We start from the raw sequence: 26,583 nt of genomic DNA on the forward strand, positions 1-26,583 counted from the left end.
TTTCCTACTCTTTTAATGAAAATTAGTTGTTCACCTATTTTGTAGAAAACACTGTGCAAACAGATGGTGACATTTACTGAGCATCAGACCAACTATATTGGTCCCAAAAGAGATCCAAGTGCTGCCTTCAGAAAGCTATCAAGGGGAGGTGTGTGAAGAGTTTTGGGAGAAGGGTGTGAGACAAGTACATAAATAACAGATGGACAACTATAGCTAATATATTAGGTACAGCTACACTTAAAAATTCAGAGGAAAAATGTTTCTTCTCGATGGAAGTGAAGAGGAGGTCAGAGAAGAATTCAAGGAATAAATTGCATTTGAATTAGGCCTTGAATTGATATGTTAAAGGCATATAAAAATTGTTAAAAGGGGCATTTATGGAAGAGAACAGCTGAAGCAAAGTCCTAAAGGCATGAAAAGAACAGGACAGGCAGACAAAAATGTGAGTTGTTTCTCTGGCTGGATGGCTTTAGACCAGAGTTGCAATGCCACTGAATTTTGGAAATAGACTGCAGCTAGACTGTGGAGGATTTTGAATATCAAGCTGAGGGTTTAAACAAGCAAGCAATGTTGGCCACTGACTTTTACTGAGCCAAGGAGTGACACAATCAGAAGTGTCCTGTAGTTGAGTTTAACATGAAAACTAGATTTAGTAGGAAAGGAGACTGGGAGAAAGGAAGCTAGTTTGAGGTATATTATAATCTCCCATACTAGATATCTGAAAGCCTGAAGTAGTGGAGCAGCAATGAGATTAGAAAAAAAGGGATGGATGCAAGAAGTACAGAGTTTTAGAGGTAAGGTTGCCAGGACTTGACTACCAAATTAGCACAAGGGTAATGAAGGAGAAAGAGAGTCCAAAAAATTCCCAGGCTTTTAGGTTAACTTGAAGGATGACAGTGCTTCTCTACTTAAAAAAAAACAAAAAACAAAAAAAACATAAGAACAGCACAGGAAAAGAAATGGATTAGGAAAGGAAGTTCTCCTTTGCACCTAATGAATTAGAGATTAGCAGGATATTTGGGTGAAGATACCAAGCAGAACCAGAGCAAATGAGAGAAGGTCTTCACGTGGAGGAGACCACCCCAGAAGCTCAAGTTTTCAGAAGAAAGACATAGTCCACAGCGTTAAAGCAAGCTACCGGAGGATCTGGGGCAAAATGAGGCCTGAAAATAGAAAAGTGAACTTAACCCCTAAGACCCAGATGGCATGCGATGTTGTGAGGGAACAGGGAAGCTGGCTTTGGGCTGGCAGACATGTAAATTATTACAAGTTTCCTGGGACAATATAACTACACTGATATTAACATACTTTTAAATTTTATAACCATTGACCCAGAAATTCTGGAAATTTATCTTAAGGAAATCATTAGATACACAAATATTTAGATATCTTCAAAAGGATGTTCTTCAAAGCACACTTGATAATTGAAAAAAATTGTTAATCTAAATGTCCATCCTTGGGGATTATTTAAAAGCATATTTTCATACATAAATACAACCGTCAAAAATGATACTAGAGAAGAAAATAAAGATATGGAAGGATTTTTCATAATATATTAAGGAATAAAAATGCAGGTCATCAAAGCACACGGTGCTTCATTTATACAATGTATACATATATGACCAGAAAGGTAAGAGCCAAAATATTAGCACTGTTTATTTCTCAGAAGGTCCTGAGAGATTCTTATATTCTATTTTTATTAGCTATATTTGCTAATTTCTGAAATGAGTGTATAACACTCTGTACCATTCTTTTCTTTAAAGCACCCATCCTGCAAAAGTTGTAGTTTTCTCCACTTTAATGTGGACAAGTAGGAAGGTTAGAGAATTGGGCAGCTATAAAAATAAACTGAGCTGAGAGGAGGTCTGTCTGCCTGTCTTGTCTGCCTCGGAGCGGGGTGGTGAAAATAGGAGACTTCCATGTATCTGTAATTACATGCAGACAGGAAGGATCTAGGAGGGAGGGAGAGATGTTAGATGCCAACACTGAGTACCCAAGAAGGGCTCCCTTATGGAGCCAAACCCCAGAGGATGAGTGAGAGAAATGTATCAGGATCCATACTCCTAAATGAGATGCAGTTAAGGGCACGTATTTCTAAAAATGAAACTCTCCAGGTTAAGCTGCTTTTACTTATATCTGTCTTTCCAGTGAATTTTCCACTTCAGCCTGAAGAGATAATTGGCTATATGTAAAATAACTGTGCCAAGTCGGCCGATCTCTCCCCGTCTTCTAGTCCATTCACTATGGAAACACTGGTGAAGAGGGAGTTGCATCACTTAAAATACACCTTTTGCAATAAAGTGTTCCTAGGCAAAATGATCAGCGCACTGATCAGTTATTAAGACGAGAAGACAGAAGAGAAGATTAATGCAAAACATAAAGTTATTGACAGATTACACAAGCTACCTAGACTTTCTCAAAACCTCGTATTTTACTGACTTTCAGAAAAGAACACATATCTGGGAGAAAAATGAGGAGTATTTGTCCTTTGTTCATATACTTTAATACCATGCCGTATAAATGCAATTTTTAAATAAGAAAAATAGAGTATTTCAGAAGTAGTTTTTTAAACTTTTTTCTCTATTTTAGAATGTTTTAACATTGAGCCACAACAAGTTAAAACCAAGACGTAAGATAATTTTTAAAAAATGAAGTCATTTTAATAAATTTTCAAAATTGCAAGTCCATTAAAATGCAATCCTTTGCCCAAGATAGTCATAATAAGCAGGAAGAACATGAGAGAAAGGAACACTGTTTCCCCTTAAAAACTCAGGGGTAGGACTTCCCTGGTGGCGCAGTGGTTAGGAATCTGCCTGCCAATGCAGGGGACACAGGTTCAATCCCTGGTCTGGGAAGATCCCACATGCCGCGGAGCAACTGAGCCCGTGCACCACAACTACTGAGCCTGTGCTCTAGAGTCCGTGAGCCACAACTACTGAGCCCGCATGCCACAACTACTGAAGCCCGGGCACCTAGAGCCCATGCTCTGCAACAAGAGAAGCCACCGTAGTAAGAAGCTCACACACTGCAACAAAGACTAGCCCCCACTTGCCGCAACTAGAGAAAGCCCACGCGCAGCAACGAAGATCTAATGCAGCCAAAAATAAATAAATAAAAAGTAAATTTATTAAAAAAAAAACAAAAAACTCAGGGGTAAAGATTTTTCCCACGAAACTCACAGTTAAGAAATCAGCCCATGGGGACTTCCCTGGTGGCATAGTGGTTAAGAATCCGCCTGCCAATTCAGGGGACATGGGTTCAAGCCCTAGTCCAGGAAGATTCCACATGCCGCGAAGCAACTAAGCCCGTACACCACAACTATTGGGCCTGCGCTCTAGAACCCGCGAGCCACAACTACTGAGCCTGCGTGCCACAACTACTGAAGCCCGCGTACCTAGAGCCTGTGCTCCACAACAAGAGAGGCCACTGCGATGAGAAGCCCAGGCACTGCAACGAAGAGTAGCCCCCACTTCCTGCAACTAGAGAAAGCCCGCGCATAGCAACAAAGACTCAACACAGCCAAAAATAAATTAATTAATTAAAAAAAGAAAAGAAGAAATCAGCCCATGAAGCACAGCACTGTTTGCTTCAAAGTGTACAAACTGAAAGTTAATGAGTAAAATAATTTAAATATAGCCTTATATTGAAAAATGCATACTCCCTCATTTTCAACTTACATAACTATATAAAAAGTTCACAAGAGTTCTTAATAATTTTTATTGAAAAGCTTATTCAGGTAGGGTTGGATAAGGGAGATAAAAGATGAAATCCACAGCATGAACAAAAATGCAAGAAATCACTCCCCCAGCACACTAATGTTATCCTCTATGATCATTTATCCTCTAAGTCACTTTTTTTTTTTTTTAAATTTTTGGCCACACTGTGCAGGATGTGGGATCTTAGTTCCCCGACCAGGGATCAAACTCACACCCCCTGCATTGGAAGCACAGAGACTTAACCACTGGACCGCCTGGAAAGTCCCTATGTCACTGTTGAAAATTAGGATCCTGCCTCAAATCAGCACTATCTTTATTTAATAGTCTCTACCGTGGGTCTGATATTTACTTGTCTTTTTTTTTGAAAATTTGTAAATTCAATCTATACCATCTCTGGGAATAGCGAAACTCGGTAATTCTTTTCTATATATAATAGATCTTCCTTTCCTTCATCTTAAATGTACCTCATTAAAGCATCAAAAAGTCTAGATTAATTAAACTTAGTTGAAGATTAATTAATTTAGTTGAAGATTAGAACAACAATTCTTGTTTGCTCTTCTGAAACAAATGATTTTATAGCCAGTGATTACATCTTCTCTCCACATTCATGATTTTAGACTGAAGAGTCTTAATCATTTTAGTCAGTTTTATAAAAACACCAAAAGCATTTGCTCCAAGACTTAGGTTTCCTTACTAGACTTCTCTCACTGTAAAATCATTTAAGTAGGAGACTAGAATCTTAGACAGTAATCCATGTGCACAGTCAACACAGCTTTGCATAGAAAGGATATGTTCTCTGTTTTGTTTCATATTTCCTTTCTAATGACACCCTAAAAACTAGAGTTCTTTTACATTGCAGCAACCCAATGGCCAGTGTCTTCTGAGAAACTACAGTTGCCCCTTCTCTTCCATCATCCTAGACATAAAATATAATTCATGATGACAAAGTTTTCTTGAAGTGAGCAAGAGAGTGAATCAAACAAAAAGATTTGGACAGGGCTTCCCTGGTGGCGCAGTGGTTGAGAGTCCGCCTGCCGATGCAGGGGACACGGGTTCGTGCCCCGGTCCGGGAAGATCCCACATGCCGCGGAGCGGCTGGGCCCGTGAGCCATGGCCGCTGAGCCTGCGCATCCGGAGCCTGTGCTCCGCAACGGGAGAGGCCACAAGAGTGAGAGGCCCGCGTACCGCAAAAAAAAAAAAAAGATTTGGACAGATAATCTTTCTTCAAAGCATTAGCACTTCCCTCAGGACAAGGGTAAACTAGCAAACCTGACTGAAACTGAGTTAAAAGCACACGCAATAATATGCCCCAAAGAATTGAAAGCAGGATCTTGAAGAAACATCTGCACACCCATATTCATAGCAGTATTATTCACAATAGCTAAAAAGTGGAAGCAACCCCAGTGTCCACCTATGGATGAATGGACAAACAAAATATGGCATATACTGACAATGGAATAATATTAGCCTTTTAAAACGGAAGAAAATTCTGATACACTGTACAACATGGATAAACCTTGAGGACATTTTGCCAAATGAAATAAGCCAATCACAAAAAGAGAAATACTGCATGATTCCATTTATATGAGGTGCCTACAGTAGTCAGATTTATAAAGACAGAAAGTAGAATGGTGGTTTCCAGAAACTGGGGGGAGACTGGAATTGGGAGTCATTGTTTAATAGGTACAGACTTTCCATTCTGCAAGATAAAATGAGTTATGGAGGTAGATGGTGGTCATAGCTACACAACAATGTAAATGTACTTAATACCACTGTTTACTTAGAAATGGTTACGATGGTAAATTTTACGTTATATGTATTGCACCACAAAAAAAAAAATTAGGGATAAAAAGCACATGCAATAAACATTTTTCGTTTCCGTTTCAACCCGATTTTCAAAGAAGAAATATTTAGTATGTCTCAACTCATACATTCCCCAATAAGACGAAGGAGGAAATTTCACTTGGTTCCAATTTCATCTTTTTTTTTTAACAACTTTATTGGAGTATAAATGCTCTACAATGGTGTGTTAGTTTCTGCTTTAAAACAAAGTGAATCAGCCATACATATAAAAACTATGGAACGCTTCATGAATTTTCATGTCATCCTTGCACAGGGGCCGTGCTAGTCTTCTCTGTATCATTCCAATTTTAGTATATGTGCTGACAAAGCGAGCACCCAATTTCATCTTTTAAAACTCTTTTTTTTTTTTTTTTTTTTTTGTGGTACGCGGCCCTCTCACTGTTGTGGCCTCTCCCGTTGCGGAGCACAGGCTCCGAACACGCAGCCTCAGCGGCCATGGCTCACGGGCCCAGCCGCTCCGCGGCATGTGGGATCTTCCCGGTCCGGGGCACAAACCCATGTCCCCTGCATCGGCAGGCGGACTCTCAACCACTGCACCACCAGGGAAGCCCTAAAACTCATATTTTTAACATATTCCTTTGGAATATAAAGTCAGATATTCTGAATTCTAGAATCAGAATTTTCACTATGACCATGCCTCTAGTTATCTCACTCCAGAGGAAAGCATTTGTTCAAACTCACTGTGGTAGATACTGCTGTTTACCTACTCAATCATCCTTTTCCCCTTTCTTGCTTACAAATCTAACCTCATTTTTTTTTCCCCCTTGAAGCAAGACAGCCAGTTATAATACTCACCTCCTCTTGAAACTAAGGATAACCATATGGCCCAGTTGGGGCCGATGGTGAGCCAAAGCCATGTGCATAACTCATTCTGGGATCAGATCCTCCAGCCTCAGTCAAGCCTGCAGCCCTGGTCAACAACTTGACTGCAGCCTCATGAGAGTCCCTTGGCCAGAATCATCTGGCAAAGCCACTCCCAAACTCCTGACCCAGAAAACCTCATGAGACAGTAAATATTTGTTGTTTTAAGCTGCTAACGCTTGGGGTAATTTGTTATACAGCAATGGATAACTAATACAGATCTGATGCTAAGTTTCAGAGCAATTTGTTATGCAGCAAGAGATAAATAACACAGCACGTATCCAACCGTCAATCTGACACCTGCACTGAGATATCTCACAGACTCATTTCAAACTTAACACATCTGAAACTGAACTGTTGGTCTTCTGTCAAATCAATTCTGTCTCCAGTCTTTCTTAACTCAGTACACAACACCGTAAACTACCCTCTTGTTCATGCCAGGACCCTGAAACCAGTCCTTAGCATTCCACAATCTATCTACTACCACAATCTATCACCAATTTCTGTTGGTCCCAAATTCCTAAATATACTTTAACTCCGCCCACAACTCTTCATCTCCCAGTCATCCCCCAGTCTGAGCTACTGTTATCTCCTGCTTGGAATCCACTAACGTAATGCCAATAACCTGACACCATCTCCTAATGTCTGCTCTTGTTCCTTTTCAATCCACTTTCTAAATGCTGGCCAGCTTGACAATGAACTCTGGAACAATTAAATTAACACGGTTTACAAAGCTCTGAATCATCTGACCCCTACCTATGCCAAGTCTAATCTTGCAATTCTCTCCCCTCCTCTCAGTAGCTCCAGCCACACTGGCCTTTGTGTTACTCAGATGCACCCAGCCCTTTCCTGCCCCAGGATATTTGCTCATGCTGCTCTGCCTGCTTATAGCCCATTGTCAACCTGCTTAACTCCTATGGCTATTTCAGATCTAATTTTAAACATCTTTTCTTCTGGACCTCCCCAATCTCTCAAAGTACCCTGTTTTCTTTTCCTTTGCACCCTATACCTATCTCAATTTGATTACCTATTGATTTGTGTAAGTCCATGAGGGCAAGAAAAGTCTACTTTGATTGCCATAGTATATGCAGCTCCCAATACATGTTGTCGATTTTAAAAATTATTGAATGAATGTATTTTAATATGTTCATTAAGTCCAAACAAACTGTATATTGACTATAATTCAATCTAGACTTATAAATTGTCCACTTCAATAAAAGAACATGATTCTATTATATCTATGGCCTTTTCATCCCTCTGCAAAATTCTAAAACCACGATCACTGAGATAACCCAGATTTTCTTTCTCATTTCCTCTTTTCCACGTGTCTAAAGATCATTTTATTATGAGCAGAGAGTGAAAATATAACTTCTAGAAACATTGAAAAGAAGAAAAGCCAGAATTAAAAGAGTGCCTAAAGGCAGACAAGAAAAGCAATTCTAAAGCTCATTAGAAAATTAAATTGACCCCTGATTCATCTAAATAAGAACATTTTATCCCAGTGTTTAGAGTTTTGATGAACAATCACTTCCCTTTCCAAAGCCTGGCTGATTTGTAAAGGCAGAAGGATCATGACTGCACAAGATTGTTTTTTGATGAAGAAATCAGAGACCTGCTGATGGGAGAACCAAGAAACACTAATAAGGGCAAGTTGGAGCACACGTAAAGCAACCATACCCACTTACTCTCTTCCAGTAAATATTATACTACGCTGACTTGCAACAGGAGAAGAAGTAGGTCTGGAAGCAGACAGCGTGGGTTCTGAGGCCAAGCCACATGCAGGGAGCAGCCCTACAATCATGTCGGCAGCAGCTAACCAGAAAAGAAACTGTGCAGGGCCCTCACGGTGGAAAGAAATAGAAACCACACACGAGTCGTTCTCCCTACATTCATACACACAGACCGTCAGCCCAGCCCCAAGACTACATTCCAAGATCGCATGGGTTTATGTACAAACACGTAATTGTGCCAAACTTTGATAAACGGCACATATTTTAACCTAATAGATTTATGTGAATACATACTAGTAAACTACAATCTCAATTATACATATAAATACATGTTATAATATATTACACACGTACACAGAAATTACGGTAAGGTTTTTACTTCATTAAAAGTGCAATTTTAATAAAAGAATTTAACCAAAGACACCTATGGCAGTTGTACACATAATTCCTTAATGTATAAATTACCAGAACTCACCGTTTATTTTTTTTCTAAATAAGAATATAAATAATATAAATATTTAGGACATAATTACTATGGAAATTTTCAAATCAAAACAGTAACCATATATAATGTATTCATATATACATAAATAAGATTTTAGTATTAATACTCATGTTAAACATACAATTTAAAAAAAGGCTGCTACCCCTTGTGTGGCATGAAAAAAAAGTCATGCCATAAAACTGCCATGCAGAAGGTGGCAACTGTCAGAGACAAGCCTGTGCTCTAGAACAGAAAAGAGGTACCGCACACAGCACCCAGGCAGGAACTAGGAAACAAGAATACCAGTTTTTTTTTCTCCTCTCCTTTTTTTTTTAACATCTTTATTGGAGTATAATTGCTTTACAATGCTGTGTTAGTTGCTGCTGTATAACAAAGTGAATCAGCTATATGCATACATATATCCCCATATCCCCTCCCTCTTGTGTCTCCCTCCCACCCTCCCTATCCCACCCCTCTAGGTGGTCACAAAGCACGGAGCTGATCTCCCTGTGCCATGCAGCTGCTTCCCACTAGCTATCTAGTTTACATTTGGTAGTGTATATATGTCCATGCCACTCTCTCACTTCGTCCCAGCTTACCCTTTCCCCTCCCTGTGTCCTCAAGTCCATTCTCTATGTCTGCGTCTTTATTCCTGTCCTGCCCCTAGGTTCTTCAGAACTTTTTTTTTTTTTAAAGATTCCATATATATGTGTTAGCATACAAAGAATACCAGCTTTAAGGCCATCAAGGGACACACTCCAACCAGCAAGCAAGACCAAAGCATCTAATTGGCAGGGCAACCAGGTGGGTCCCCACTAGGAAAGAGTCAGTGTAACAGCTTTATCAAAGGTCAAAGTGAAGTAGTAAAGCAACAGCCAGGCAAATCAGACTAAGTAGAGATATATAATAATCAAAGACAAGCCAAACAAGGTCACACATTCAAAGAAAGAGCCTGGCCGAAAAAAAAGTCACCATGACACCCAGCTACAAGGAAACTGAAATGATCTTCTGTTGATATTGATAGTAACAAAATCAGAACACCCTTTAAGCTTGAGGGAGTAAATCTAGAAACACAGCTCAGATCAATTTTAGATCCTAAAATAGGCAGATAATGTGCAATTCCCTAGCCATAATCAAATATTCTAACATGTTATAAACTAGAATGTACTAAAGTTTGTATACTTGCATAAATACCATTTAATCCTGAAAACCATGAAATGCTCCCAAGTCTCATCTATTAATAGTTCTAAAAGGATCAGTGTTGAGAATACCATAGACATATTTAGCAAAGTCCAAATGTTATTTCAGATAACTGACTACGTAAAGACTCGATTTTGACATATATTTTACATAAAATGTTGTCAAAAAACATCCAAGTGTGTTTATGTTAACATGTTGTGCTACTGTAAGTCCCATACTATGTAGCTATTGCCCAGAAGGAGAAAAATTACTAGTTTAACAGTGGGAAGAAAAATATTAAAAGGAGATTTCATCAAGATTGAGGAATTCCTCTAGATTATCCTATTCTTGGTTTCTCTGCTTTCTCTTCATCATAAGAGTTGAGTGTGGCCAATCAGATAAATTAAATGAAAGAGAGTAAAAAGAAAAAAAAATCTATAAATGCCATATGACCTGCCAAGAAGTACTTTATTTTATACTAAGAAGATGCAGTGCAAGCAAATGGAAAAAACACACTCACAATAATTCAAAGGCTTTCCATCACAGAACCTGTTCACAACTGCAGATCTTGAAAAACATTTTACAAGCACCAAACTGCTAACATTTGTATAATGTGAAGAAAAGAACTAGAAATAATATAAGCACATTACAAGAAATTATCCTTTTATAATAATAATGAAAATAATGATAGCAGTAGAAGTAGTTAATAGGTGCAGAGTTCTTACCATATGAAGGCATGGTACCACTCCCCCTGCATTATCTCATTTTTTTGTCAATTGAGATGTAGTTCACATGCCACAAAATCCATACATTTGAAGTGTACAATTCAGCAGTTTTTAGTATATTTGCAAAGTTATGCAACAATCATCGCTATCTAATTCCAGGACATTTTCATTATCCCCCATACCCTGTACCCATTATCAGTCATTCCCCATTCCCTCCCCTCCCCGAGCCCTAGGCAACCACTCATCTACTTTCTACGGATTTTCCTATTCTAGACATTTCACATAAATAGATTATATGATATGTGGCCTTTTGTGCCAGGCTTCCTTCACTTAGCATTATGTTTCCAAGGTTCGTGCTTTTATCAATACTACATTGCTTTTTATGGCTAAGTAATGTTCCCTTGTATGGAGAGACCACATTTTGTTGATCCATTCATCAGCTGATGGGCATTCTGGTTGTTTCCACCTTTTGCCTATTACGAAGAATGCTGCTATGAACATCTGTGAACAAGTTTTTGCATGGACATATGTTTTCAATTCTCTTGGGGATGTAACTTAGAGTGGAATTGCTGAGTTAGATAATGCAACACTTAACTTTTTGAGGAACCAGCAAACTGTTTTCCAAAGATACTGTACCCATTTGACATTTCCACCAGCAGTGCATGAGGGTCCACATCCTCATCAACACTTCTTTCCCATATTTTTTATTATACTCATCCTAGTAGAATCTCATTGTGATTTTGATTTGCCTTTCCCTAAAGACTAATGATGTTGAACATATTTTTCACAAGCTTATTGGCCACTTGTATATCTTTGGAGAAATGTCTATTCAAAAATTAGCCCACTTTTCTACTGGGCTATTTGTCTTTTTATTGTTGAGTTATAAGAATTCTTTATATATTCTGGATCCTAGATCCTTACCAGAAATACAATTTGCAAATATTTTCTCCCATTCCCTGGATTGTCTTTTCACTTGCGTTATCTTATTTAATCCTCGTAACAACCATGAGTTTGTCCTATGAGTATCCGCCGTTTTATTGATGAGGAAACAGTTACTAAACTTACCCGAGGCTTCATAGCTAATAAGAGTTGAAGAAGAGATTCCAACCCAGGCAGTCTGCCTCCACTCATTAGTAGGATGTACTGTCACAAACACTGAGCTCATTAGGTGCTATAGCGTTAGGCACTAAATAAATAAGCAGGATTAAAAATAATTAAATTAAAAAGAAACAGTATTACTGATGCTTTGCATAGAAATTACCAGAGGGCCCTCCTCTTGTTTATACCAGTCTTCTTGAGAAGAAAGAGTAGCTTAAAATAAAGCACATTCAGCCTTACAAGGCAAAACTTGGCCTCTAAACAGTGCCTATTCTTTTCAATTGTAGGAAGCTTTCTTATTGAGTTATGTAGTTGAAACAAAGGAATTCAGAATACAAGTGGTATTTTTGCTGAGACTGAAACACTGTAAATCATCACAGTGGGTATTGTGTTAGGGGGAGGCCTATTTCTTGGCCAACAACCTCCTCTGTTCAAAATGTATGCCTTCTCCAGCTCTACACAACCACTCTCTGAGAAGATGAACAAAGCAGAGTTTGAGCAACGACGATGTCATTCCGACCAGTCGCTCCTTCTCTCCTCTTATTTCTGCCACCAACCATGTTCAATATAAAAGTCAATCTACAAATAATTTTAGTATGTCTGTAGAATTATGCTCATGCTAAATAAAGGGTGAAGTAGTGCTTTTAAAGGAATATGCTAGATCTACCAATACTGGCATAGAAAGGGATTCAATATGTACAGCTAAAGCAGAAACAAAAAACAAAACAGCTGTAAAACAATATGATTTTATATTTATTAAAAATAGGCATTATGACTATATATTATAATACATCTGCTAGCATATACACACAAACCAAAAAAAAAAAAAAAAATCATCTAATGATGGAGATTTCCCTCCCTGGGAGTAGGGCATAATTTTTATGTGATGAAATGGTTGACTTTTTAAACATATATACATAATATTTTGTTTTTTAAAAAAAGGGTAGCATTCTCTCCAAAAATCCTACAAACCTTAAAAGCCATGGAAATGAATGAACACATATGAATAAAATGAACAAATAAACAAAAGGTTATACTTTGTTCTATATCTGGAGAAGTTTTAGTGACTTTACAAACTTCTTAAAGTTGTGAGAAAAACTGTGTACTTGCAAATGTGATTTGGAGTGGTGGCAGAAATTCCATAGTTCCTAACAATTTTTAAATGACTCCCAGACCCAGAAAAAAGTTTAAGAACTTTATCTCAAAAGATTATTATAAGGTCTCATTTTATAAAAGGTCAAGACAGATAACAAATCTTTGTTTTATCAGATAACAAAGCAAAATCCCTTAAGCCAAATACAGTAGAGACATCTTCTAAATCATGAAAACATAGTCACTAGATCTCTCTTAGGTCCTCCTCTGCAATTCTTAGGATGACCCTAAGCCAATCGTATTTGTAAGCTTAGAATTTACAGTTCTTTCTAAACGCTAAAAAAATGTGTCTCTTTCCTTTGGATACAACAGAAACACCTTTCCCAAAGCAAAAAGAGAGGGAGGGAGAGACAGAGACAAAGTCCACCCTATGAAAACTAACTTTAACCACATATACAAACAAATTATTTGGTTCCTTCCTTTAAATATTGTTTATTGAGCATCTACTACAAGTCAGACCCACTGTTCTCTAGTTAATGTCATTCTTATTTGTTACAGCCCAAGGTTTTTCCTTCTTTCTTCTACTTGATGCAAAATACAAAAACTGAAGGAATGAATGTCCAGCGCCAGGCCATCTTAAATGTCCATGTGATCATTCTCAACTGCCTGTACAAAGGCTCTTTATGGGAAATGAAAAGGAAGAGCAGTGATAAACTTACAGGACTTCAATCCTTAGATCACTAAGGATTATCAGTAATAAAAGAAACACAAACTTCCTCTTATAAGGGGGCTTAACATTCCTAGACTTCTTCTCTTGGCCTTCATCCAGCAAATAATTATCTCCTTGAAGATAAGTTTCTCCTTCTAAGTAAAGGGTAATCAAATTTATCATAGGAAAACAAAAGACTTAGGCAGTGTCTAAGATAGTAGGTTATTAAACTGACATCTACTTGTCTACGACAAAACCCTTCTTCCATTCTAACAGTAAACTGAGTATTTCTGAAACGTATACTTTCTAAAAATTATTCTAAATATTATTATTCTAAAAGTTCTAAATATTATTCAATGACAATTGCCTTATCTATATAATGATGACTGGGATGGAGGTCAGAAAAAAATCATATGTATAAAATTATCAAGGAAAGGGCTTCCCTGGTGGCGCAGTGGTTGAGAGTCTGCCTGCCGATGCAGAGGACACGGGTTCGTGCCCCGGTCCGGGAAGATCCCACATGCCGCGGAGCGGCTGGGCCCGTGAGCCATGGCCGCTGAGGCTGCGTGTTCGGAGCCTGTGCTCCGCAACGGGAGAGGCCACAACAGTGAGAGGTCCGCGTACCAAAAAAAAAAAAAAATTATCAAGGAAGAAGTGATGTGTCTAAGTGACATCTATTATTGTCTTGGAAGTATTTTCTTAATAAATCCTTGACTCATATGTAAGTCCTTAAGAACATAAGTAGAGATTTCTTGGAAGTGATATCTCCCATAGGTATGTTCCTTAGTTCAAACTAAATTAACATAAATTTTACTACTATAGCACATCAACTTTTATATTCATATGATAATTATAATGTCCAAGTTCTTATGCCAACAGTAGAATACAATGAACATAAAATCTCTAGCACCTGCCTTAATAATACTGATTGACCTAAAATAAATTTCTCCCAAAGGTCAAACTATCACTGGATTCGCAGATGAACAAAGAAGCACCCTGTTAACTAACCTCTGACCTTCTTCCCTTTTCGTAAAATGAGTCATTTAATTTGGCTACTCATTTTGTTCCCAAATACACTTCAACATCATGTTTCTCCTTAGTAACATCCTGCCAAATGACACTTTGAGAGAAAACCATTAAATCACATTAACTGAAGTATATGGCTTCAGAATAAAGTGTAAAAAGTGGAGAATCATGAGTGGTTTACATGTTTTTGTCACAGCAAAGTTAAGTCTACACTTTATGATCCATTCCAGAATTGCAATCCCATGCTGTCTTTCCAGCTGAAAGCACATGGGTCATTCCCTCCCTTTTCCCCATCATCAGATAAACATACAGATCATAATATAACACACACACACACACTTCTTCCAGCGTTTTTAAAAATTAATTATCAGTCAGCTGCCAAAAGAAAGTGACATTTATTTCGGACAAGCAGGAATGACTGGGGAATTAACCACCACGCCAAATTCTTTGCGCAGAGGTTCTTTTCTTTAAAAAAAAAGAAAAGAAAAGAAAATGCAAATCAAGAGTTATCCACCACAACGTGAGAAGGACTTGACCCACCATTGCTGGTTTTGAAGACGGAAGGAGACTGTGAGCCAGGGAACATGGGCAGCCTCTTGTAGCTGGAAAAGACAAGGAAACTGATTCTCCCCTAGGGCTTCCAGGAGGAATACAGGCCTGCCAACACCCTGATTTTGGTACAGTGAGATCAGTATCTAACTTCTGACCTCCAGAGCTGTAAGATAATAAATTTGTATTGGTTTAAGCCATCAAATTCATACTAATTTGCTACAGCAGCAATAGGAAACAAACACACCCACTCGTCTGCAATATTTCTCAGTCATTCACCCTTGCCTGTGAATCACAAACTTGGAAATATAAAATCAGAAGTAGTACCACAAAGCAGGGAGAGCAAAGCTGTAGATATCCAAGCTTCTATACAGATCAGCACCTACTGACAAAGCCTACACAGGGTGTAATCCCACATGAGCTAAACCAAAAGAATGAAATTTGGCCTAAGAGCCTCCTTTTATCTTTCAAGGGAAAAATAACTAGGGGAAAAAAAAAAAAAAAACACAAAAGAGACAGCAAGGGAGACGCAGGTCACAATCAGAAGCAATTTCTGCAGGTATCAGCTGAGCTCCGAAACTAGAAACCGACACTGCAAATGCAACAACAGGGAAGAATCATTCACGCACAGGTTCTCTCAATCACAGCTACACCCAGGGAGAAGAGTTAGCTCAGCTTTTGGCAGCAGAATCCTAAATATTGAAAACCATGAAGTGAGCTTTGCCATAACTCAAGTTAATTCTTCAACAGAACCAAGATATTCCCAAGCTACCAACCCCAATGCCCAGGTCCTCAATCCTTCCCTTGATGTACTACAATAACCTTCTATACTATCCACCCTCCTATTTGCATCCTAAAGACCTGTGAAAGATTAACTTCTTATGATCACAAAGTTCTGCATGCACAAAATCTCCAAACATCCCCCAATGCCTTCAAAATCATGTATAGCTATCTATATGATACAGTGTGAAGTAGCCTACTTAGAATGGCATTCAGCACGCTTTCCTATAGTCATCCCCTACTAATCTGTGCCCTCTGCCTGGAATTCTCTTCCAGCCCCAATACCCCCATCAGTTTCCATATCAAATGGTACCCTCTCTTTCAAGAAGTCTTTAGATAGATGTACTCCCCCGATCCAACTCTAAATACCCACTCCACCCCCAACTTTTAAATTCACATCATATTTTGTTCCTTACTTATAACAAAATATTTGGGGGATTTTTAAAGTTAATAATATTATATCAGTATGTCTCCATGCCCATGTTGATCTCCCCTCCTAATGAGATTCTTAATTCCCTGAAGGAAGAAACTGTCTTACTCCTTGGCCTCTTTCACATAGTTCCTTACACACCATAAGTATACAATAAATATTTCCTGAATTACCAAAGAAATAACCCAACATACCCTTAGGGAAAAGAGAAAAATCCTGATCCTTACGAAGAAATTAAGAATTAGCCATGTAAGAAAACTTCTTTAACAGGGGTAATTCAACTCCAACAAAATTATAATGTTTGGGGCAGGGGGGTGTTTTGTTTTGTTTTGTTTGCTTGCTTTAAGCAGGGGGAAATTGTTACGGGAACTGTTGAGTAAGTAGTTTCTGTCTCTCCCCACCTGCAGTTATTCCTACCACACAAAATCAAATTCCTACCAGCTGACTTAGGGCCTAGAAGCTGTCCTGAAAGAGGAGATTTAAGACCCAGCTGGAAAGCAAGCAAGTAACAACAGGAGGAACAAGATGCAACTAAGTCCACTCACCTCTCAACCATTTTACATCACACCAGTCCCGGGAAAACCAGGCTCTCAGTGCATTGCTTTCTAAACGAATCTATCCTTAGAATATAAGTTATAGCTACTAGAACTTGTGGCAATTCACCATACCAATGGACATGTGTACATAAATATATAACTAGGAGCTGGGGCACTTCCATCCCCAATGGGACAAGTAAAGATGGGCAGACTAGAAGTCAATCTTTTCCTAACTTCTGACTCAAAAGCCTAGAAAACAAATAGAAAAGAACATAAGCACAAAATATAGTTCTGGAAGATACTGGGTTTCATATCATAATATTTTGTCTCTCTATTTGTCTCTCTGTTTTTAAATTTAAGTAGTAAATTATTACGTGCTACTCTTAAATCATTATGTGTTATTCTTAAATTCTTCTGAAAACATGAAATTCAAAGTGCTAAGTACTAAGAAACTTAATTCAAAAGCATATTTCAAATAGCAAACCAATACGATATCAAACTTAAAAATCAAGCTATTAACAAAGTAGACATACCTATAACTAACTCTTCACCACATTTCTATTCTGGACAAAGGTCCTCAAATACACCTTTATTTGAAAGTATTACTCACAGTGCAAACTCAGCCTCATAGGTCATCATTTATCCTGAGGATCCAATGATCATTTCACCCAATTGAACTCAACACTCACATCATATGAAGAATGATATTTAATGTTTTTTTCCTTTTTGCTCTGCCTTGCTTCAAAAACTATCCAGGTGTTAATGCAGACCTCTTCTCCATATCTTGGCAAAGTTTACTTTGAACAGGCAGTTTCTCATGACCTTCAAGTCTGTGTTCAACAATGAAATCATTTGGCCCTATATCCTATTCAGCAATTAATCACAAACAACAAAGGAAGAACTTTCACACGAAAAATGTAAAACCTATGTGGGCCAGCATTCACTGTGGGTCACTCTGGGTCATGTTCACAGCTAACGTCATTGAGGCTCTTGGAATGACCTCCGCTTTTTAGAACCTACATTTAACATTTTGCTGGCGAGGAAACATCACAGCTCTGTGACTTTTAGATAAGTGCTCCTGGAGGTTTGTACTCAGAAGAGGGTATACTGACAGACAGCAGCTGGGTGATGGGGAGATGGGAGGGTGTCGGGAGGGGCAGGGATACAGGTGCCTCTGTATGTGCTGATCACCTCCCTTCCTTGGGTGGGCTCTTTCAGTGAGTGCCTCAGGGGGAAATTTCTACCCTGTCTAGGGTGACCACACCAGGACCTCAGCATTTTGACTCCACCCATTTAAAGAAATGTAGCTGTTACATTCTAGCCAAATTTTACTTTTTAAAAATCAGCTCCAATGAGTTGATTTTTTTAAGTAGCAAGGCAAATATTTTACTCATTTTCTTTGTTTCCATTACTATTATTATAACTATTATTAATGTGGCCTTTGTTTTTATTCTTTAAATTTTAGTAAGGCAGTGGCAGCATAATGAAAAAATCGCTGGAATCAACGTGTGTCTCCAATTTAAAAGGCACTTCTTTCCTCATCAGCCATCCCTTTTAGGATCCAGAAATAAACCCATCTTGTCCCCCCCCCTCAATTCCTGGATGCTTTTAACTCAAACACAGCCTTCTAGACTAAGCCCAAAATTGAAATATTTTACAATATTATAAGTAGTTTATTTTGGAGGTGATCCCAGGAAACACGGGTGGGGAGTGAAACATTGAGACAGGAAAGAAAAGGTAGCCAGCAAAAGGGTCATTTTCAGTTCATTTATCACTGAATCTTAATTCAACAGGGAACTTGGGAGAACCAGTGTAAAATGCTCATCTCGAAGGTATCTTACCTGAGATGCAAGAGAGCTGGGGATTTATACTATAGCAGTCACTGGCAGTGGGTTGCCGGGGGCTGGTACTTCCTGCCAAGCCTGGGTGTGAGCTTTTCCAGCCAAGCAAAAGAATGCAGGAGCCTGAATTAAAGCAGGGGTTACGGTTAGGGCACCAACAGCCTTTGCTAACAGCTAGGATCGGGATTATTTCCAAAAGGATAAACCAGAAGCAACCACGTTAGATGACACATATAACAGTGCTTTTCCACAAAAATATCCTTCAAAAAAAGAGGATGCCACCTTATATTTAAATCCTGAAAGGTTTAATATTATGGGGCACTGTCAATTACTGTGTCTTAATCTGAAACAGCAAAGGAGTGTTTGCGGAAAACCCAGTAATCTGAAGGGACCTCAACCATGTTCAACTTGGATGCTATTAAAGGTCAAGCAAAGAGATTTAATACAGACTTGGTTATTGAGGGTATGACTTTTCAACTTCAAGTGGTAGATGGCACAGCAGCTCAAAAAAAAAAGTGTGTGGGAGGTGGATAAGCCAGAATCCTCAGATATGACAATACAAATAAAGAAACATAGGAAATGCTTGTCTTGACTAGTAATTATGGGGAGTGAAACTAAAACAACATGTGGTACTCACAATTGGATATTGCCTGGAGCTCAGAGATATTGACATATTTATATACAACTGATGGCATTAAACTTAACACAGTCCTTCTGGAGAACATTTAGTCATACATTAAAGAAACCCTAAAACTAAACCCCTTGTCCCAGAAATTCTATTTCTAGGAAGATATCAGAAATAAGTAACTGAAATGAAAAATGGTAGCAAACATCAATAATAGTAATAACAAATATTTATATAGCACACACTAGAGCAGTGCCTGGCTGCTCTAAATGTTTTATATCAGAGTTCCCGACTGAGAGCAAGTCTGACTTCTAGGAGACACTTGGCGATGTCTGGAGACATTTTTGTATATCGAAACTGGTGGGCAGCGAGGGATGCTGTTAAACGTCTACAATGTATAGGACAGCTCCCCCAGCAAAGATTTATCTAGCCCAAAATGGCAACAGTGTCATGGTTGAGAAGCCCTGCTTTACATCCATTCACTTAAATAATCCTTGACAAACCTATGGTATTTTTATTATCTCCATTTTACAGATCAATAAAGATAATTTTTCCATGCACTGTTATACATAATTTTGAAAAACTAGGAATAAACTAAATACCAAAAAACAAGGAGTTAATAAATTATATAAAGCTACCCAATGCAAGCATGAAAATTACTTATTTGAAATATAATAAAACTAAAATACCAGAACAAAGAATTGTAAGTTTTATATAATTACAATTATTTTAAGATATGAATATAAAGACTAAATGGGAAAATAAGACATGAAAGTTACTATTCTGTTAAGATGACAGAAATTGTAATGGATATCTTTTCCTTTCTAACATTCATATTACTGTGATTTTTAAAAGAAAAAACACTCAACAATGGAGATAAGAAATTTGGAATTTTCCTTAAAGAATTTAAGTTCTTATGAAATAAGGAATATCTTATTTTAACAACACAAGAGTTAACAAGCTAAGAAGACAGTTAATATCAAGACATTTAGGAAAAAGGATTTCCATGGAATAGCACCAAATGTTAGTGTTTTAAATTCTGAAGTCATGGTATTCCTGTTCAGGGTAAGAATGAATTAGCTAGATTTTATATCTACTTCTCTATTGTTTACTTATTTCATGGTTCACTATCACCTAAAGATAATGGGCAAAAAAAATCAAATTTCAATTCAGTTAAGTTTGATTCACAATAGCATCTCTATTACATAAGTTAATTTAAACTGTTATTTTAAATGTATTAATAATAGTAATAATATCAGTATTAGTAACATTATTATTGTTGCTATTATTAGCAACATGTATTGAATGCTTCCTACGTGGCTACTGTGTAATCTAATCCCCACAACATCCATATGAGGTAAATGCTTTTATGGACCCCATTTTTCAGCAAAGCTCACAGACATTTAAAATTAAGGAATTTGGGGCTTCCCTGGTGGCTCAGTGGTTAAGAATCAGACTGCCAATGCAGGCGACATGGGTTCAAGCCCTGGTCCGGGATGATCCCACATGCTGTGGGGCAACTAAGCCCGTGCGCCACAACTACAGAGCCTGCGCTCTAGAGCCAGCGAGCCACAACTACTGAGCCTGCACTCTAGAGCCTGCGAGCCACAACTACTGAGCCCGTGTGCCACAACTAATGAAGCCCGCGCACCTAGAGCCCGTGCTCCGCAACAAGAGAAGCCACCACAATGAGAAGCCCGTGCACCGCAACAAAGAGTAGCTCCCGCTCGCCACAACTAGAGAAAGCCCGTGCACAGCAACGAAGACCCAATGCAGTCAAAAATAAATAATTTTTTTAAAAAAATAAATACATAATTAAATTAAGGCATTTGCCAAGGGTGTACAGTAAATGGAGGCACCTGCGTTGAAATTCAGGCAGTCTGACTCCAAAGCCCAACTGCCCCAATCAAATACAAGTGTGCTGGGGACAAGGTGGGGTGAGGGGAAGACAGCCTCTGTCCTTGCTCCTCTCCCTACAGCAATGAACTGACAGCATCGGATATGTAGGATGTAAAACCTGCCTTTTGAAATATGTTTCCTAATTTTTCTGAGTAGACCTAACAATGAATTAACCAACAGGATCTCATATTTTAAATAATTTTAAATTACTAAAATTAATTTTTATTATTTCAGATTTAAATATTGTAAATAATTATTTTAATAATCAATCAATATTGACAAATAAATACTTGCCAAAAACAGCTGAGTGAATTCAAAGGAGAAAAAAATTAAGGCTGTCAGGGTTTCCACACGAAGTCCTACAATCTATGATTCTAACATGAGGGGATTTCCGTCTGATCCTCATATCCTATTGGATATTCTGTTCTCATAGATCTGAGGATTAAAAAAATAAGTCTGGGCTTCCCTGGTGGCGCAGTGGTTGAGAGTCCGCCTGCCGATGCAGGGGACACAGGTTCATGCTCCGGTCCGGGAGGATCCCACATGCCGCGGAGCGGCTGGGCCCGTGAGCCATGGCTGCTGAGCCTGCGCATCCGGAGCCAGTGCTCCGCAACGGGAGAGGCCACAGCAGTGAGAGGCCCGCGTACCGCAAAAAAAATTAAAATAAAAAAAAATTTAAAAATAAGTCTATCTCCTGTCAATAGGAAAATGGATACCTAAGACTAAGGAATAGGGGACTGTCTGTTTAAACAATTTAAGCATCTGTTTCTAGAATGCTGAAGAGGATCGAACAGGAAGGTTAAATATAAAACACTGTTTGTAGATATCATATTATCGGGCTTACATGTCTCTAGTCTAGTCTCACCTCCCCAGAGTATATATTACGAAATGAAGTCACTAAAAACAAAATGCTGTGATCTTCTGAGATCCCTGAAGCAAAGATTAACTTAACAAATAACAGGGATCAGGACACGAATAACATATCGTCATGCAGAAAGGAGGGGAATTTGGCATGAACCAAAGTACAAGCTCCTACCCAGGCTGAGCCACTATCAGCTCAAAGCAGGCTACAGGCTGGTGTGAGGGGGAAAGAGGAACAACTGGTCTCCACATTCCACACCTACAAAAACCTCCAAACTCCACACCTGTGAGCTGTCTCAGTCATGGGCTACAAGGTCAGAAAGGAAGATGGCAGGTAAGGAAAGTGGAAAACCTCCTTTGTGCATGGAGCTTAGATTTCTTCCCACCATATATATGTATGTGTCCGACAAACTGTGAGTAAATCTTATCAAAAATACAGCCCTCTTTATATGTGGAGATTTCAATGTATAAAGAATCCTGGTGTGTCTTTCTTAGCTGTATGTTTTTAAACACCAGCAATAACTGAAATGAAGGAAGATACCAACAAGAACAACAATAGCAAATATTTATTTATACAGCACTTACAAAAGCAGTAATAGGCTGATCGAAATGCTTTCTATCAGGGGTTTTCGACCAAGAGCAATTGTGCCCCTGAGGAGACATTTGACAATGTCAGGAGATATTTTTAGGGGATTTTAGACATTAGTAGGACTGACAGACACATTCACCACCATTATCCCTTCTGATTATTTGGACATCAATCTGATTGGTGGGGTCCTGTGCCATACCAGTTGTTAAGTATTTTTAATAGTATACCTCTGCCTGAATATACTATAAATAGTTAAAACAAATATCATACCTAACACCACCTGAGAGGTCAACAAATATTTTCAATAATATGGAGTACTTCAGATATATTAACCGAATGTCAGCCTTTGAAAATAACTTTCCCCTTTTCCAGGTCCCAGAAGGCCAATGACACCTGAAAAATCTTTTCCTTAATCTAGTTATCACAGGAATTGGCACACTTGCTTTGTGAATATATTTGCAACTGTGACTGCGTGTAAGAATTCAAATGCAAAGCCCTAACTTAAAGAAAAACTTGGTACAAGTTATAAATATTATTTCATCTGTAAATCTACGAACTTTTAACAATAACGCTTAAGGAGGTCTTTGGTTAATGTTATTAATAATAACTTAATGAATAATAATGTTATCAGTGTTGGTTCATTAATTGTGACATAGTAAATGTCACATAGTAATGTAAGACATCAACAACAGGGGGAAGGGGATGCAATAAATGTCACATAGTAATGTAAGACATCAACAACAGAGGGAAGGGGACGCAGTGAGGGGTATATGGGAACTCCCTGTACCATTTTTGCATTTAATTTCTATAAATGTATAACTATCCTAAAATAAAAGTTCCTTCACACAAAGTAAAAATACACATAATAAAATTACAGTATATTTTTCTGTACAAGAAAATAAGAAAAGCTAATTCTGGTTCATCCATATTACATTTTCAGTCTCACACACTGTTGACTTACAAAACAATAAAGAAAAATGGTCAAGAATCATCCAGGTGACTTTTGACTGAGCTGCTGGATTCCACATGCATGCCTGCTTTCCATACTTTTCTGACTGGAATTCTATCTCATTCACAGAACAAAAAAAAAGACAACTGAGCAACTAAAATGTGCCAGGAGCTGGGGTAGGTCTGAGGATTCAACGACAAGAATGGGCCCTGTCTCCAAGCTCACAGACTAGAGCTCGGTTTCTCAAACAGGCAAAATGACCACTTGGGGAGATTGTTAAAATGCAGCAATAGACCACACTTTCAAAAACACTGATCTATAACGCCTATCATAAATGCTGGGACAGACGAACACTTCTAGGGACCACTGCCTTTGATCCTGGCAGGGAAGCTATGGGAGGAGCAGAGGAGAGGGCACCCAACCCCCACCTGGAAGGCAGGGAAGAATTCCTAGAAAAGGTTTACTTGACCAACCATTGGAGTGAGTTGGTTTTAATCCAATAGTAGAATGAACTTGAGGACACATCCTGCTTAGAGTGGGGAAGGCTCAGTACCAAGAACATTGACAGCTTCCGAAAGTAACTGAACACTGGGTACCAAGTACCAACCCCAGCAGCTGGAAACGAGCAGCACAGATGAGTCTAACTCGGGCCACTCCAGGACAGAGAAGGGGGCTTTGTTCATTGGAATTCAGTTACTGACGAAATATGCAAACAGGATTCTAGGCCTTGATTGTATGCTGCAGGAAGCCATCCGGCCTCTGCTCACTCGCATAGTCATCTCCCTGGAAGAGGTTTTTCATGTGCTAATGGGTTTCTCAATTTTTGCCTACTTCAGTAGCAAAATATCATGTCATATTGATTCAGGTTGTTTGGCTTTGAGATTTCTTTGCTCTTTATGTTTTTGTCTCCTCTACATTCAGCCTGCCAAGAGGTGCATCTCATGATTAAGGAAACAGTCACTAAAATGAGGGCCTAAGGCACTTCACTGATGTCCCCACACTGCACACATGTGCAAACGTCCCTTGTCATCTATGTGCAGCCTGCAGACCACACAGTGGTCCTGAGCTGCTGGTGACCAGAATCATTTAGTTTAAAACCTGATTGAAAACATCCCAGCAACTACAACAGGACCCAGAAAATAGCAGGTATTCTCTGAATCATTTATTTTGGGCTCTTTTTTTTTTCTTACTTCTCATTCTTAACCATGTGTGGCTGGGTTGAGGTTGACAGAAAACTGACCACTACTCCATGTAAGAAACAAAGATGAGAAATTTTAGAAAATTACAGGGAAATCAATGCCTACTTTCTTCCTAATGCAAACCCAATAGGATAAGAATGGTTCGTCGTAAAACACCAGGCAAATATTACCTACTGGGTGACTTCCAAATTATGGGAAGTAAATGTCAATTCTTTATTACAGTAATCAAGAGGGAGATTTACCTTCAGCACCACTCATTTTTATTTAGATTTTGTTACTTAGAGAAATTCTGCAGCATAAGGCCTAGCAACAAATTCAGTAAATACACAGAATGCAAATCTCAAGCACTTTTTAAAAATGGTGCTCTGTTCATTTAGCCACAGACAAATTCTCATCATAAAACATAGGATTCTTCTTGTAACAGCAAAAGAAGTGGGTAGGAAGGAGGTGGATGGATAAGGATCTAGTGAGAAAATGAGAACTGCTTCCTCAACCCATTTGCAAAATATCCGTAATTTCCCAGCTTAAAAATCCATCACTATGAAATCCACCATGATTTTTTAAATGCATAGGAGCAAAGAGAGAATGTAATCATTATTTTAAAGAATTCACATGGTCAGAGATAAAACATAGTAAGAATTTCATTTCATGATTTCTTTTCTCCTCCAAATGTCCCATAAATCACTGGCCCCGCCAAAACTCACAAACTATCCTTTTCCTTTGCCTGCTGTAACACTAGTTATTCAGAGTTGGACAATAAATATTTGTTAACAACTAACTAAACAGTTTTCAGAGTAGTGTCAGATACCAGACTGCATGGGTGGGTCAGAGTTATGTAGGGAGAAAATGCATCTGCTGGGAAAAACTGTCAAATTTCTTCTGTCAAACACAGTCCAGGCGCTTCTAACACCATAAAGGGAGTTCTTGCCTAAGAGTTGAAGCAGAAGGTAAACGCACAGAATCCAGGAGTCGAACAAGAAAACAGGCCAGGTCAAAAGCCTGGAGATTCATTCTGGCAGCAGGTTCCTAGCTAGGGGCAGGCTGGCTGGGACAGAAGAAAAGGGTCAGTGTTGGTATGACAGGAGGAGCTGTTTCTCAGAAGGCCAAGTGCATGGCTATCAGATGAGGCATTCCCATTGACGATATGCAAGTGACCTAGAAGAATCTGTGCAAGATGCCTATCTTACAACTGCTGTGTAGCCCAGCCTCTAACAGTATCTGGATCAATGGCGTTAAACTGAAATCTATCGTGTTTCCAGACCATTATGACAGTTTTCCTCTATTTGGAGAAATAGTCCTCTCTGCAGACTAAATAAAGCTTTTTACATAAGGCACCAAAAGGCAAACAGGTCACACAGTACAGAATCATATGGGAGGCTGTGTGCCCTTTCCCTTTGCTTGCTTTGCTTGCTTGCAAACAATAAAAACCTTTCTGAACAAATGAAAGTGAACTTTGAAACCAGCAAAACATTTCAGGCACCCTGCCACAAAGATATTCTCCAAACAACTGCAGCCTGTATAGCTCTAAATTTCTTGCCACTTACAGGATGTGTGGTTAAATGAGCCCAGCAGAGAATTACAGCTTTGATGGTTTGATGTCAAAAATCACTAACAGATCTCGATCAAAGGGTGAGAAAAAACTGGCAAATTTTCGCTATGATGGTGCACGTGGGGCCTCATTCAAGCCAATGTTTTATCTTCATTTAATATCTACACTGTATTTTTTTTCTGTTATTAACTTAAAAACTCTTCTAACAGAAACAGCCAGCATTTATTGTAATCCTTCCTGCAATCTGCAAAGCACTGCGCAAGGGATTTTACACCTTTAAAGACTTAGAACAG

At 38.6% G+C, this 26,583-nt stretch overlaps 1 protein-coding gene across 6 annotated transcripts in view; it reads right to left on the bottom strand.

The window, feature by feature from the left end:
• UTRN (utrophin) overlaps positions 1 to 26,583 on the bottom strand; it is a gene marked incomplete at both ends in the record, with an annotated part of 495,417 nt that overhangs the window by 406,052 nt on the left and 62,782 nt on the right. The gene's annotated exons all lie outside the window — the stretch shown is intronic.

Source organism: Leucopleurus acutus (genome assembly GCF_964270905.1).
Source record: "Leucopleurus acutus genome assembly, chromosome: 15".
Taxonomy (NCBI): Eukaryota; Metazoa; Chordata; class Mammalia; order Artiodactyla; family Delphinidae; genus Leucopleurus; species Leucopleurus acutus.